The sequence below is a fragment of the Canis lupus genome, chromosome 29 (genome assembly GCF_048164855.1).
Source record: "Canis lupus baileyi chromosome 29, mCanLup2.hap1, whole genome shotgun sequence".
NCBI lineage: Eukaryota > Metazoa > Chordata > Mammalia > Carnivora > Canidae > Canis > Canis lupus.
The window spans coordinates 22,660,653-22,674,137 of NC_132866.1; the positions used below are offsets into that span (position 1 = coordinate 22,660,653).

The window sequence follows — 13,485 nt, forward strand, 5'->3', positions numbered from 1 at the left end:
GGCGGGGGAGATCCTCCTGCTAAGGCTCTATAGAAATCTCAGTGATAATTCAGGTAATTGCGAGTGTATAGAAATAGATGTTATTGTATTATGTTAATAATAAATTAACAATATTTATTGAGTACTTATTTTTCAGAGTACAGTGCTGGTGCTGCATGGAATACAAAGGCCAATAGGAAATAGTCTTTATCCTCAAAAAACATATAATTTGATTGTGGTGCGGTATAGTTTGATGGTAATGGTCATGGTGGTGTGATGTGGTGCAGAAAGTGGGCAATGGCAGGGTATCTTGATGAGCAAAATGAATAAATGCTTATATAGAGAGGCAATATACTTAAGCACTTAGATTCTACAATTTTGCAGCCAGATCATTGGTCTTATCTCCCTCACTTACTTGCCATGTAGATCTTAAGAAGAGACCTAATTTCTTGTAGGCTTAGAAATGGCATGAGCACTATGTCCATGAGATTGCATGAGGATGAAGTTAATTCAGGTAATGCACTCAGAGTAGTGCTTGGCACATAGTAAGCTATTATTTTCCTTCTTTTTTTATTATTAACAATCAAAGTTGTATAGGAAATTTAAAGCAGAAAGAAAGTGTGAGTAGTCAGAATGATACAGCAATGCTTCACGGAGAAGGTGGCCTTTGGGAAAGGATGGAAAGGATTGACCTCAGGAGTCCATTTCAGGCACCAAAACCCCAAGGAAGGAGTATGAAAGTCTCCAGGGCTTTGGGGATGCTGGATAAGTGGAAATAGCAGCAGTTCCCACCTCCATTCTTTGGATTTCTAGAGATTTCTGGAGATTCTCCATTCTTTGTATTTCTGGAGTGCCTAGGCCTAGAAGAAAGCCAAGCAGGTTAGCTGCTGACCTCTTTTCTGTTTGGATCATATCTTTTTTGTTTGTTTATTAGGGTTTCATGAAATACTTTGTTTAGAAAAAAATTCCACTGCCTTAAAAATATAAAACAAATATTTAAAAGTCACTGTTGTGAGCATGGAATATGGAAGGGGAGTGTGGACTATGCCAGGCTGCAGTTTGTACTTACTTTGGTGTGCTCTGGGAAGCTGTCAAGATGTTTGAATGAGGTGTGACCAATTCAGAGTATCCCTTGAGAAGGATGACTCTTAAGAGCTAGAAAGATTGAGGAGGGCCGATTTTGTATTCTCCAGCCTGCCATCCTAATTCATCCAGTGAACAGGCATTTACTGAGCACCTGCTAACTCAACCAAGCAATGTCTTCAGCGTAGGATAGTCTGTGCCTTCATGAAGCTTCCATCACTGGGGAAAGGAAGCCATGCAGGGAACAAATTAACAAATGCTACTTTCTGAATTGTATTGCTGATGAAAATGCCATGAAGAAAATGAGAAAGTGTTACACCAGTCAGAATGGCTAAAATTAACAAGACAGGAAACAACAAATGTTGGAGAAGATGTGGAGAAAGGGGAACCCTCTTACACTGTTGGTGGGAATGCAAGCTGGTACAGCCACTCTGGAAAAACAGTGTGGAGGTTCCTCAAGAAGTTAAAAATAAAGCTACTCTATGATCCAGCAATTGTACTACTGGGCATTTACCCCAAAGACACTGATATAGTAAAACAATGAGACACCTGCACTCCAGTGTTCATAGCAGCATTGCCCACAACAGTTAAACTGTGGAAGGAGCCACAATGTCCTTCAACAGATGAATGGATAAAGAAGATGTGGCTTATATATACAGTGGAATATTACTCAGCCATCAGAAAGGATGAATACCTACCATTTACATCTACATAGATGGAACTGAAGGGTATTATGCTGAGTGAAATAAGTCAGTCAGAGTAAGACAATTATCATATGGTTTCACTCACATGTGGATTATAAGAAATAGTGAAAGGGACCATAAGGGAAGGGGATCAAACTGAGTGGGGAAAAATTAGAGAGGAAGACAAACCATAAGAGACTCTTAACTCTGGAAAACAAACTAAGGTTGCTGAAGGGGAGGTGGATGGGAGGATGGGGAAATGGGTGACAGGCATTAAGGAGGGCACATGATAAGATAAGCACTGGGTATTATATGTTGGCAAATTGGATTTAAATTTTAAAAATTTAAAAAAGAAAATGAGAAGGTGTGAGAAATAGAAAACAATTTAGCAAAACATAGGACAGCACCCTTTAACCCTAAGACATGAAAGAAAGCTGCCAGTTTTTCTCAAGGCATTTGAAAATATAGATTAGCTGTTTCTACCAAAAGGTTGACCTGTGGTCTTTGGTGAATGATGGTCTTTGGTGAATGATGGTGACACATGGCAATGACATATAGCTGGCTATCCCAGGAAGCAGAGTTCAAAAACATCAGTGGTAGTCATCCTGATAGTCAAGCCACTGACACATTTTTCAAATGAATGCAAAGTAACAACTTGAGGTTTTTTTAAATATTAAATAGACTTACTGATTAATCTAATTAGACAGCCCAGCCTGTTTAGGTGGCAGACTGAATCTATCATCCTCTCCTATAATAGCTAGAGCTACTTGCTCCCTTTCAGTTTAGAGGTAAAAAACAACTGAGCCTGATATTCCATAATGAATTCTGGATTTGAAGGGATGTGGCCAACTAGACCATCCCTTGTAGTACAAAATTTGGTTTACAGCTAGTCAGTTTCTAAATGAATGCTATCTTCAGACAACATATTTTGCTGTGGAGTAACTTGATTTTATTAGAAAGAAGTCCCCTACTGTTTACCAGGGGCCTCTGGTAGAAAGGGGACCATCTTAGGTTAAATTAGGCAGAGAACTAAGCTCACTCCTATAGCTCTGAAGGCCACCTGCATTTCACACATTTGTTTCCTGCCATACTTCTCTTCCATCAGTTATTTTATGTGCTTGATTTTTATTTAACTGGCTTTCACATCACACACTATAGATGGTTCTGAATATCTTGCTGAATTTGAAACCTTATTTCAGATGTTACTTAAGGAAGCTTCCCTATAATGGCCATTGGTAGAGCAGAGATCAGGCTGAAAAACAGGGATCAAAAAAGTGGTAATTAGCTGAAGCTGATTTAGCCAGGGCCTGGCCAGGGAAACCAACACAGCAAAGGCATGCAAAGGCATCCGTGTGGAATTCATAGTTTCATGTGGGAAAGAAAGTCCATTCCCGATAACCATGAAGGCTTAATTCCACCAATGTAAGTTCCAGATAGCAAAGTTGGGAAGATCTGGAAAACTTCTCCAATTAATGTTCATAGTTCATTCCATCACTGGGAACTTGGGAAGCAGTACTCTGATCTCTGGGAAGAAGAGGGTGGCCAAAGGAAGCTATGTTACTGGGAGCTCATGTAAACACCCTAAGATTTGAAGACACCTGGTAACAGAGATCAGTATGATGCAGGATTACCAAGAGACTAAAATAAAAATGCAGTTGAGGCCAAACCCCAGTGTTAGACTAGGCAATTGAGAGAAAGTGAGAAAAGTCCTTGACTTCCAACCATTATGGGTTGTTCACGGTTCTTCTCTATTGGAATAGTAGGACCTTTTGGCAGGATAATTCCAAACCTCAATAACTGGCCTTATTGATCTTCCTATGATGACTGGCTCAGTGCCTGCAGTAGATGTAGCCTTGTATGTGAATAATCAGCTCCAGTTTGAAGAATATGGGGAGAAGACATCAAAGGCGGACAGGATAATGGAATTGGAAATTGGCTGCGTTGAGTGTTGCCAGGTTCCTCAAAAGAATGATAGAATTGGCCCCACACAAAGGTGCAGCATCATTCTCAGGCTGACTTTCACCACAAAAGACAAGGTTTATGTGAAGATGGGCCCTCCTCAATGCCCCTGGTGAGGAAGTGAAACAAGTGAGGGATCAGTCTCCCACTGGAGAGTGCCCCTACGTTAGCCCTGGCCCATCTGGATTGTTGTAAACTATTTGAACAGAGTAGTAGATTATGTCTATTAAGACTGTGGAGGGTATTCTCCTTTTATACCTAGAAAAAGGGGGACACTGAGGTGGGAGACCAGTGGATAGAGACACTTGCCTCAATTTCTATAAGTGAAAATCAGCACACTCTTATTTGGGTGGCTAGGAAGAGGAGGAGGAAGATACCAGGGGAAAAGAGGACACAGTGAGGAAGAATATATGATGCCAAACTTCTACCTCACTCCCTTTCCCTTCTTTTCATCCCTCCTGCAGGCAGGAAGACATAAAAATTGAAAAAAAAAAAAGAGAGAGAGAGAGCAAAGGAGAGAGAGAGAGAGAGAGGACCACTGTTTGCAACATTTCATGTCTCATAAGCAGGATTGCTAATACCTTCCCAGGGACTATTACAGCACGCTGCTGCATTCCATTAATTGCCCAGCAGATGTTCAGCAGCCTTCTTTTAAAAATGTTTGAGCCAGAGTGTGTTGCTAGTGAGAGAGGCAGTGCGTAATTTGGTTTGTCTCCAAGGAAAAAGAACTGTCTCCTTTCAGGAATTTACTGGCCTTATTTTATTATTTTTTTAAATTCAGTTCCCTGTTTGCTTTTATGGGAATACCAGGTAAGCACTTCTAGGTCTGGATGGCATTAGAGACTGGCTTTAGGCTGTTTCCTCCCATGGTCTACCTGGGAATTCATTAGCTTTGGTGTCTACACTGAGGTTAAACATAGAATGCTGTCCTTGTTTGGTTCTTATCAATTCTTGTGCTTCTCCCTTTCTCTTCAATTCCTCTTGAGAGCCCAGCCACTCATGATAACTGTGTTTCTGAAATTTTCTTTGAGGGAAAAAGGGATTTGAAATTGCATGTGAAGAGGGTGAGAATGAGAAGCTGTTCAGGAGAAGTTGAGGGAGGGCTATGAGCGGAATAGCTCTCTTTGGCTTTTGGGACCTAAAAGCAGCTGTGTTGAGTGGACACAGGCCATGATGTTACACAGCCCAGGAGTAGAAATCGAACAAGCTGGGTCCGGGACTAGAAACACTGGTATTTTGACTGAAGGATACCTTTGCTCATGCTGTTCCCAAGTGGAATATTTCTCCCCCATTAGCCACCTCTTTCCATCTCCTAAGTCTCTTTGTATTTTAAGGCTCAACTCACCAACATTTGCCTGGTGTCTTTCTAGAGACTCTTACCTGGATATCATCTATCCCTTCTCTTAACTCACATGGATTTTTAAAACTTATTTTGTCTGATGATGATGATGGTAACTATTGTACCTCACAGAGAACGTGCACATATTAAGTGCTCAGTAACTACTACTTTTATAAGTATTTAGGTATGTAATCAGTTTATAACCACTAGAGAGAGAGATTAAAAATCCCCTTTCCTCAGTTCATCTTTAGTTTATTCAGTTGTAAATTGTGCCGTTTATTCAATTGTGAACCTGTTCCATGACATGCTCTTTCTTACCAAATAGCCCGTGAGGGGAGCCTTGCCTTCATTTACCCGACAAGCATCTGAGGAAAATGCATCTTGGTGTTTTTCTTATGTCAGGTATCCCTTCAGGAGGTATTATAATCATTTACATACACATTGTGAGAAATTACTAGGTTGAAGAAAAATTAGAGTTCTGTGTCTTGGAACAAGAGAACCTAGAGATGGAGAGAGAAGGACCTGCAGGAGGGCTATTCCTGAAGGAGACTGCAGCAAGTCTACCTATCAGCCTTGGTCTGGCAGGAGTGTTTCCCCTGTCAGAGAGCAGCCTCACCTCATGGCAGAGCTCAGGATCAACAGCTTTGATTGCACTCTCCTGACCCCATCAAACTAGACCCTTCTTCACATCTTCTGTGACATCTCCCCAGAGCTCTCCCTCATCCGTGATTTTACCCTGGCCTTCAACTATTTGTTTATTTAGATTACTTTTATGAATCTCGACTCTCCTACATTTTAAGAGCTATGATGTCATACCAGGGAGAGTTTTTCCAGTAAGACTCACTAGAAGGCTTCAAATCTGATGCAGAGCATTTCATCTCTGCAGGTCCTTATGGAAGAACAAGCCTGAGCTATTAAGAAAATACCCTTGAAATGCCAATAGTTTTCTCATTGCCCCTAGTAACTTGGAATTTACCGAAGGACGAGGTCCATTTCAGATTTATTGTCTTATGCCTCACATGACTCTGTGCCTCACTTTGCAGTGATTCCTTTAAAAAAAAAACCTGGTTCGTCTGAGGATGTGAGATGAGCTAGGACCCTCACTCAATCCACACTGGCTTGACCTGAGGCACAAAAATGATTTGCATGAAGCTTTACTAATTCTAAATAAAGAAGATGAAGAATATCCCATGCAGAAGGTTCAATAAAGATGAGCCTCAATGTTGATATGAGTTCAAAAAAAAAAAAAGAGAGAGAGAGAGAGAGAGAGAAAACATACCAGGTTGAGGGACTGTGTTGAGCAGAGGCAGAGCAAGGTCACATGTGGTTTCTGTACAAAGTGATGCATAGTTTGACATGGTTTGGAATATCTAGATATATATCCTTAGATATCCTAATTGGTATACTATTGAAGGGAAAATTATGAGCAGAGGAAAGAGAGAGGGATAAATTCAGGGAAATCAAATCTGCCATTATTTGATACTTCATTTATATTATAAACTTTGTGGTTCATCATCCACACAGACCAGTGAGACAACTCTCATTAATGCTTCTTTGAAATTACAAAGTATGATGAATATGGAAAAAGAAAGAAGGGGCAGATGGAAGGATTTTTTAAATAAAAAGTTTGGGCATCAGTCAATAATCATTTCTCTTTTTATCAGAGTATGTACGCATTTTACAAGACATTTTTAACCTAAGAGGCAAGAGATGATAATTTATCTGATAGAAATAGAGACCTAGAATTAGGAGCCTCTTTTTGCATTGCCAAAGATTCATGTTGGGTTTGATGTCATAAAGCATAAGAGTGGAAAACCCCACTTCAAGGCTGGGGAATAAGAGGATGAAACTCAGGTGAGCCCAGGAGCAGACTGCACATTCAACTCAGAGCTTTGATTTACCACCTTTTAGCAAGTTCCTGAGTAGGAGGGGTAGGCTGGCAGTGGATAGATTAAAGCCCTAATTGCTGGTACAAATCTTTCAAGCTACTTCACACCCTGTTTATCTGTGTTGCTGTGAGGACCTGTGGTCATGAATAAATTCAATGATGATATTTGAGAGTAGGAATGGGGGAAAGTAACTTAAAAATGTGTTGATTCTTTCAAGGTAGAAGAAGAGAGATTCCGTACAAGAATGGAACTTGCTCATCCAGCAAGCAAGGGGTAACACTGGCATCTTATTTGAGAACACAAAACCTAACTAGATTGATTCACACTAAATTACAAACAACAGCATTGTGGGGGTGATTTGCATTTCACAGGAGTGATTTATTGGACAGATAAACTAAAACTTAAGTGTAGGGGCTGCTCCACAGAGGACCTAGAAGACCTAGAAGGGCTGGAACTGATCATTCCCTCAAAAGAGATATGGTTGGAAAGACTCCATACAAACCAGCATAGACGATTCCAGTGATAAAACAACTGTTCTTGTTGTTTTATTTCCCTCCCCCGCCCCCCACTCTATTGTGGTTATTTCGGCAGATTTGCAAAAACGGAGATTTTTCAGGTTTCCCTGCACACACCCTGAATCTGAATCCCACTGAATAATACCTGGAAATCTGTGTTTTTAACAAGTGCCTCTAATGATGCATAAACGGCTAGGCCTATCCCCAGGTTTACCAACCACTCCATTGGAACATTCCAGAGACACACCTCCATCTGCATAACAAGGGGAGGTGCAAGTCTCTCACCAGCAATAAATCTGATTTACAGCTCAGGGCATTGACTAAAAGAGAGGCATGCATTGAAAAAGAAGGGTCTGTGATATTAGGTGTAGGAGGAAATTAGTAATAAACATTAAAATCTAATTTTTCTGCATATCTGGAGCCAACCTAATTGGCAGAATGGGTAGATGACAGTGGGAGGAAGGGGAAAAAAATGGAACATGTCTCTGAATCTGAGATCTACTATATCCATAACTTAGATGAATGGCAAAGGGCAGCCAAGAGCTGTGACTGTGAGGCAGTTGAAAAATGATTAAAGAGTGAACTAGAATCTTAGTGGCAGATGTAATTGAATAGCCATGAGTTTTATGAAAGTTGAACAAATTATATTATCTAGATGCTATTAATGTGCTAGTGTGAGCAGAAAATGATACATCTGCATCTCCCTGTAATTTTGCATGTGTTAGAGAATCTGGGTGCCCTTCCACCCTCAGCTTTCCAGTGGGGTCTCTGCTCTTCTAGAGTTTTGGATACATATCATAAAAAATGAGAAAGGTTAATATTTCTCAAAGGAAGAGCCTCAAATTCCAGGTTGAATTAAAAAAAATTTTTAATACATACACAGTAACTGCTCCTACCCCCTCCTGTCTGTCTGGCAGTCACCTGATATAAGCTTTTAGGTTTAGGAAAGCTGTCCTTTGTCAAGGGTATGTGTGGGTTTTTAATAAAACTGTTATCTTGTGTGATCTTGGCCCTCCGTGGTTGCTGCTGACTGGTTCAATTTCTTTTCTTTTCTATTTTTTTTTTTGGTGTAATAAAAAGATATTATCACAGAGATATTAGAGAATTAATATTTCCGGGCTTCAGTTGCTTCCCTTGGATATGTTATGAGTAAACGTGGGAGGGGATAAGGAACCAGAATTTCAACCTAGATCAGGAAACAGCATGATTTCTGCCTGACAGTTTCACATTGCGAAGGATCCTTTCCACTTGAAGGCAGAATTAGCATTAGTTGAGAAGCTTAGAAAAATACAATATAATGTAAGCCACATCATTATGGATGCAGATGCCACTTTGTGGAGTTGTGAGGCTCTGAACTGTAAAGTGAAATAAATTGTTGCAATAACATTTTCCATTTAGGGGTGAAATTAGTGCTAGTGAAATTCTTCCACGGCCAATAAATTCATCCGTCCCTTTAGTCTCTGGCTTCCTTGTTATCTACACAGTTATTTACAAGTCTTTGTGAGTAAAGTCATTCTAGTAGTATTTTTCCTTTCTTCTACTTTTTTGTCCCCAGATAAATATATATATTTTTTTCCTCCACAAATATTTAGACTTTTTCACAACATGTGGACCCAGTGGCTTTTGACAACTGCTAAGCCATTATGGTGTTATGGCAAGAAAGAATAGGTACCAAAATACCTAAACATCCCCCTTTCCCCAGTGCAGTTACATGAATGTGATGCTTTCATAAATATCCTAGGGGCCAGCACTGAGGTTGCTTTTTAGTTTCTAATAGATTCTTTTTCGTTGTTTTTTTTTTTTTTCTAAGATTTTTCTGGACCCATAAAAAAGCCTGAAATATCTACTTGGTAACTGTCTTGAATTGGCCCAGCCTGAGGATGTTTCTAGAAATTCTTGGGTGGGAAATGGTCAAGAGGGAATGATCAGATGAACAATTCAGAGACAGGGTACAAAAATGTATCACATTGGAAATAAGTAGAAGTAATAAGTAATTTTTGATGCAGGAGATACAGTTCCCCAAGGGAAAGGCAAGGCATATTGTCCGGAGAAATTGGCAGGAAACAGAAGGCAGGAGAACACATATAAAAGACAAAGAAGACACCAAAACCTATGAGGACCTACCTTTTAGACACTGAGTTTCTTATATCTAGAATGACCAGAACTGTCCTGGATTATATCTGTAATGTGTGCATAAATTTCAGTAGCCTTCCTTTTCATTAGTTAACGTGTTGTGGTTTAGAAGAGAATAGTTAGGATTATCTTACTTATATCCTGCCACCCTGCCAATGAGGGCAGAGATCCATAGCAAGAATTGAGTAATGTAGAGCCCAAACATAAGAATTGGTTAATTGAATGTTTACCCAGTTGAAAGGGAAGAGTTTTGAACAGAGACAGTATTAGTAAGCTATTGCTGTGTAACAAAGACCATCCAGAAATTCAGTGGCTTGACAGGGAGCATTTATTTATTGCTGTTGAGTCTATGGATTAATTCGATGGTCCTGGTTTTATCTGTGCTCACTATGTGTCTACAGTCAGCTATTGGTCATTAGGTAGGGAGTTCTCCTGGTCTTAGCTGGGCTGCCCCAGGTGATGGGCGGCTGTTGGCTCTACACTGCTCTAGAACAAGATTGATTAGGAGAAAGTTCTCCTACACATGGTATGTCATACTTTATCAGGCTACTCTGGACATGTTCATACATGATAATGATAGGATTCCAAGAGAGAGAGAGAGCAAAAGTGCAGAAGCCTCGCTTACAATCAGCACACCCTCATTCCCATTTCATTCCATGGCCACAGGATATCATAATACTAGCCCAGATTCAAGGGATGAGGAAACAGATTTCACCTCTTGGTGCAAAAAACCTTCAAAATCAAATTGCAGAAGGTTTGGACATAGAGAAGGGTAGAAAATTGACCCAGCAATGTGATCACTTTCCACACTCTCTTGGGGGAGACTTCACATGCTTTTAGGTAGTCTCACAGGCTCTCCTGAAGTCATAACCAGATTAAGCGACTGTTAATAATCAAGGGGTATGTTTTTATTTGTTCATTTTGTGTTAGTGACCCCGAGAACATAAAGGTCAGGCATACCCTAAAAATAAGGACTGGTTGCTTTATGAATAATAGTAGGTGGGACCTAACATGTAGTACTTTCAAACTAGTATGCATAACAATGACATTTGTAGTGTGTTACATATACAGATTTCTGGTATTGATTCTCAGATAGATATTTTTTTTCTTAACTGAAGCCTAAGAGACTGCATTTTCACACATTCTCCAGGTAATTCTGAATCAGGTAGTCTGTAAACTTATAATTTGAGAAACACTACAAAGTAAACAGGATTTCTTGTTGACTTTCAACCCTAGAAAACTAAAATGCATCTTTCTCTTCCTGTCAATTACAATTAAGTTTGGTATTCGAGGTGCCCATAGTTGTCATTACTTGACCAAGTGACCTAAACTCTATGACTGGATGTTCTTGAAGACTCATCTTCAGTTTAAAACCAGCAGCAATGCTTCACTGGTCATTAGAGCCTTCTCTGGAATCCTCACACTGGCCGTTAGGCCTCCAGGATCATGGTTTCATCCCAAAAGGGTATGACAGGCCTTAAGACTGTCATGATTAGGGGATCCCTGGGTGGCTCAGCGGTTTGGCACCTGCCTTTGGCCCAGGGCATGATCCTGGAGTCCTGGAATCGAGTCCCATGTTGGGCTCCTGGCATGGAGCCTGCTTCTCCCTCCTCCTGTGTCTCTGCCCCCCCCCTCTGTCTCTCTCTCTCTCATAAATAAATAAATAAATCTTTAAAAAAAAAAAGACTGTCATGATTGGGTTTGGATTTGAACTGACAGAAAGGCCTGTTGGCCAAGAAAGAATGCTTTGTAAATGAAAACCTTTTGTTCTTTCTGTTTTCTAAATAAACTTTGTGCCATTCCCATATCACTTTAATTTCTGAAAAAGAGATTTCAGACCACATGGATTGTGATATTCAAGGCATGTTACTAAAGCCCAGCGTAGTTCTGCCTTGGAGGCAGGAGAGCCAAAAAGAAAATCAAGATTTGGAAAACTTGCTTTTGTAAATTCTTGACCACACTAACTTTTGGATTAGAAATGTAGAAATAGATTAAAAATGTAGTTCAGGGTTTCAGAGTCAGAATGCAGGTAGAAGTTCTCCAAGAAAGTCCCTTTGATAGAATGAGAGTGAATACAAAGAACTATAGGGTTTTTTAGCATGGTTTCACCAGCTAATGCCACCACATTATTGATGCTACAACTTGGAAATAAACTCAACAAAAGGGAGGGCTGCAGCAAAGGGGAAAGTGGTACCCCAGGTAAAGCTTTTCCTCAAGCGTGTTGTGTGTCACCTTGGTCTGCAAAGGGGCTGTGGCCATATGAGTTTCAGAAACACTGTGGTATAGAGTTCAATGAGTTTCTTTCCTGCAGGACTACTGTGAACTTTTTTTTTAAGGTATATTTATTTATTTTAGAGGCAGGGGTGGTGGGCAAAGGGAAAGCAAGAGAGAATCCCAAGTAGACTCCACATCCAGTACAGAGCCTAACATGGGGCTCGATCCCACAACCCTGAGATCATGGCAAGAGTCAGGCACTGAACTGACTGAGTCACCCAAGTGCCCCCTAGGACAGCTGTGAACTTTTAATTACTGATGAGGATTGCAAATCCTCAGGAATGCTGTATATACCACTTTCCAAAAATTATTTAACCATAGGACTCTCACCATCTTTTGGGACTAACAATGATATGACAGTGTTACAAATACTGAGTATGTACTATGTGCTGGACACTATGCCAAGTGCTATAAAAATTCCATCTTGTTTTATTCTCACAACTTTCTAAAACTAGCACTTAGTTTTATCTCCATTATGCAGATGATGGAACTGAGGTTCTATTTAAGTCACTTAAGCCCACAAGTGGCAGACTCAGAATCTGATTCCAAAATGAGACCATATCAATTTCTTCACCCCAGACATGACGTTTTGAGATTGCTGCTGTGCACACAGGCTGTGAGCATTTATTTAGCACTCTACTATATCTTTCAGTCACTTTTCACAGGAAGACTATTGTCATTTCTGTAGCAGTGCTGCTGTTATAATCACCCTAGGTCCTCATGAATAGAACATAATTCATTGCATTTCTAAGTTCTCCCAGGATTTCAGAAACTGTGTGTGCCAGGGCCCAGACTTAGAAATGTGAAGTTAGTGGTGCCTGGGTGGCTTGGTCAGTAAACTATCTCACTCTTGACTTCAGCTGCAGGATCTCGGGGTTGTAAGGATCGATCCCCACATCCAGCTCCATGCTGGGTGTGGAACCTGTTTAAGATTCTCTCTCTCCACCCCTTACCCACTCCATCTCTTAAAAAAAAAAAAAAAAAGGAAATGTGGAGTCACCTACAGTACTGATATGCCCATGCTTTATTTACTCTGTGTGTGGATGATGGCAAATAAACTGCTCAGCACTTTCCTTAACGCTTCTACCTTGTTTAGGCTGCAACTGGAGAGGGATTAATTTATGCTAATTCCACACAACAAGCTAAAGCCCATTTATCACAAGTTTCCATTCCTCAGCAGAATACACACAAACTCACCTAAACGTCGGGCACACTAAGATAATGCAGCTGCTGTTGTGTGCGGCAGTAATAGGCCCGCTTATATTCAGGTGCAGGTGAGCAAGTAGCACCGCAGAACACGGGGCAGTGGCGTCGGGCCTGCCCCTGCTCTGCCGGCTGCTGCCTGCCCGCCTGCCTGCCTCTGAGGCTACGTGAGGGGGGTGCAGCCGCCTCAGAACTCAGAATACAGAAGCTCATTTTCCCGAAATACTATGCTAATTACTTACCAGTGCTAATGTTCCTTGTTTTTGGATGATGTTTTAAGTAGGAATGATTTAAAATTGAATGACAGAAGCTTGTGATATGGAGAAAGAGGATGAAGGGAAGAAAAGGGAAAGAGTGTGTGTGTGTGTGTGTGTGTGTGTGTGTGTGTGTGTTTGCTTTTTCTGGTAGCAAGGGCCTGGCCAAAGCAA

General features: G+C 40.6%; 1 protein-coding gene across 5 annotated transcripts in view; it reads left to right on the forward strand.

Annotated features, from left to right (window-relative positions):
* Nucleotides 1-13,485, forward strand: part of SORCS1 (sortilin related VPS10 domain containing receptor 1) — a 506,783-nt gene that overhangs the window by 475,873 nt on the left and 17,425 nt on the right. The gene's annotated exons all lie outside the window — the stretch shown is intronic.